Source organism: Sinocyclocheilus rhinocerous, unplaced genomic scaffold (assembly GCF_001515625.1).
Source record: "Sinocyclocheilus rhinocerous isolate Xijiao unplaced genomic scaffold, SAMN03320098_v1.1 scaffold899, whole genome shotgun sequence".
NCBI classification, from domain to species: Eukaryota; Metazoa; Chordata; class Actinopteri; order Cypriniformes; family Cyprinidae; genus Sinocyclocheilus; species Sinocyclocheilus rhinocerous.
This window is the reverse complement of record NW_015653460.1, coordinates 263,677-266,958: the sequence shown is the minus strand read 5'-3', so window position 1 is coordinate 266,958 and position 3,282 is coordinate 263,677. Positions and strand designations below refer to the sequence as shown.

Here is a 3,282-nt window from a genome sequence, read left to right as displayed (position 1 = left end):
ATGCTGAAGTCACACACAGACTTAAACATTCAACACGTGAATCACAACAATGGTAACAATTCAAGTTCATTTATTTTCATTACTTGTAACAATAACCATTTTATTTGCTCTTTTTGATGTGCTACTACTGACACAAGACAGTAAATAAAATAGTCAAATAAAATCAACAACTGTAAAACAAAGCAACTGCATAATTTATTCATGCCGCAATGCACTCTGGGAGTCAGTGAGTAGCTATACTAAGTCACGAGTAAACCTAAATGAAAGGATCAAGTACCCCCTACAGTTCTTTTTTAGTTACTAGAACTCTCGTGTAAGTAAGCTATACTAACTAAGCATTTGTCAGTACAACATACTATTCCTATTTCACTTTACTTAGTTTTTTCAAGGCAATCGGTTTGCATGCTTTTTTTAAGTAAGCCCAACTAATTAGATTTTACAGTGTGTTTGTGGACGTGACCCAGGATCAGAAAGGAAGGGCAAACCTTTGAATGACACTGTAAGGCTCTCTGGAAACCAGGCCTTTTAAACAGCTTAAGCAGGCTATTAATACCATGAGGGATCTAAAGATTTAGTGGTGGCAAGCAGAAGTACAATGAGCAAAGCCCTGCCACCACTGTTCTGCTACAGCTACCTGAAGAAAGCAGGAGAGAAAGGAGGAAAAAGATCCTTCCTTGTATAATTTCAGAAAAACCTCAAGTGCTTGCTCATAATAGCAGTATCATAATCTAATGAAAAACAGTGTCTACGATGTACTTGTAATGCCATAATACTTTTATCATTCAAAAAATTATATATATACATTCTCAAATAAACGTACATATATGTACAAATATAACATTATTATTATTATTATTATTATTATTATTATTATATTTCCTGGTCAGAACAATGTGGATTTTTAAATCAATAAAATCTCAATTTAAATACAAAAAATGAATAAAATTATATAAAATAAACAATATGAAAATATTTTGCACAATAATTAAATTATAGTTATTTTTTAATTTTAAAGTGTAATAGTTTTTATAATTTTTAATTTTATACATTTACAAAAATGAAAAAATATTTGATAATAAATACTTTTAAATTATATATAAACAAATATTTTGTACAATACTTTTTATTTTTGTACTATTTACAATATAAAAGGCTTAAATATTTCTATTAATAATAATCATTGTAAACAAACATTGTTTTTGACATCAAGGATGAGGACACTGTTTATTAGGGCTGGGTAAAAAAATATCGATATCTCGATTATAATTTATTCTCATTTTTACGAAACAATATTGATTCTTAAATCCCAAGAATCGATTAGTCTAGCCTGTTTTCAGTTAATGGACGGAACATTGAAGGGTACTTTCCATCCAATATATGGCAATAAGCATTGTGCTTTGGTACTTTTAATATGAAACAAAGTCTCAATTTCTGTCCATTCTTGTAAACAATGTCACGTAACGTCACATTTACCTCAGAAAAAAACATTTGTGACCATAAACTCATTAGTCAGATAGAAAAATAAACTGTAGAGAGGAGCATTTTGCTAAATATATGCACCATATAATATATTCATTATAACTTTTACTGTTTTTCAATGTTTAATTAATATTTTTTATGACAGCCACCATATTATTATGTAATTGTAACTTTTATTATAAAAAAAACTTAATTAAGTGTAATTTAAGCAGTTGTATAGCCTAAAAAAAATCTGTCAGTTTTGACCTTCAATATTATAGTAATGTAGTACCAACTGACTCTCATGTATATTTTACAGCATTAGTTGAGAGATTTTTTTTTCCTTGAGAAAATTTTGCATGTGTACCAGATATATATCGATAAAAAAGAATCGATATTGAATCGAATCGAATCGGGAATCGAATCGAAAGCTTGTGAATGAAAATCGAATCGTGAAATTTGTGTCAAAACCCAGCCCTACTGTTTATAGTCTTAGCTTTGTTTTTTTGGAAAGCACAGCTCATCCTGTATGAGAACACCTGCGGTAGACCCCAGGCCTGGTGTGTCTGTCCACCTACACAGCTGTGCCTCATCAATCAAACAGGAAGTACATCAGCATATGTCTGTTCAGTGGTGTGTGGCAGCAGTGTTGAGACACCAGCCTTTTAAATAAAAAAAAATGACACTTAATTTAAAAAATGTATTTAATTATTTACCCTAAAAAGGGCGTTTACCTCAAGTACATTTACACATTATCCACCTTTGACTGGAGATTTTTTGGAGCGAGGAGCAGGTGAGCTTTTCACTGACCATGACTGTATCTCTATCATCACAACACAAGACATCTATTGTTCCAGCCATGTATCCATTTCAAGACCCATCCTAAAATCCTGAAATTCAGACATTCAATAACAAAAACGATCCAGCCAGGCATATAAACATGACACACAGTGCCTCGAAACCTATGGAAAAGCCTTTTGAAAAATCAGTTTTTAAAAAAGTAACTACAATACACAAGATACTGACTTAAAATTATTACATATAAAAGCAATTTTTAACAAAATTATTTGACTAAATATTCTAATAATAATTTTTAATAAATTTTTCACATGAACCTATGATGTAGAGTTCGGTAACACTACACTACTCCAGACGCTACACTGTGAAAACAGCTGAGCTACAGTCACACTACTGCTTCCCTGTGAACAGCGTTTGTGAACCCTCACCCACCAGCTACACTTTCAGTTCACTTTAGTTCGACAAAAAATGTTCTATTTAACGCTTCACCACAAGCTCATAACTGTAACACCCGCAGATAGTTACGGTAAAACTTTATGTGCATAACTGACTGCGTTCGGTGCAGCTAGTGTTATTCAAAGCCAGTCATTAAATGAGTACTTTTCCTAACATTTGCATATGGTATCAGTAATAATGTGACCGCCATCTGCTGCGTCCACAGCTGACAGGACTGAAGAGCACTAGTCACAGCCATACCCGTCACACACCCAGTTTAAGAGCAGTGGTTTTCTTCTTGTAATCATGAGCGCTTGTCCTCCTAATTAAAAAAATTAAGGAGCACCTTCTGATCAATAATCAAAAATTCTGATCAAAAATTAGCCTTCCTAATATGAGGTGAAGTGATTTACAGAGGCATTTTCTTTTTACCTTTGCAATGGCATAATTTTCATCTGTCAAATTCAAAAATTTATGTTTATAAGCTTTTTTAAATTTCTATTTAAAACAATATAATAAGAAGTAGAATAAGACAAATAAGTTACCAATCATGAAATTAGTATTAATGAAAAATTAATTTGTACTACAGAG

The 3,282-nt window shown here is 31.8% G+C and overlaps 1 pseudogene; it reads right to left on the bottom strand.

Annotated features, from left to right (window-relative positions):
• LOC107715792 (inositol 1,4,5-trisphosphate receptor type 1-like) overlaps window positions 1-3,282 on the bottom strand; it is a 146,758-nt pseudogene that overhangs the window by 123,216 nt on the left and 20,260 nt on the right.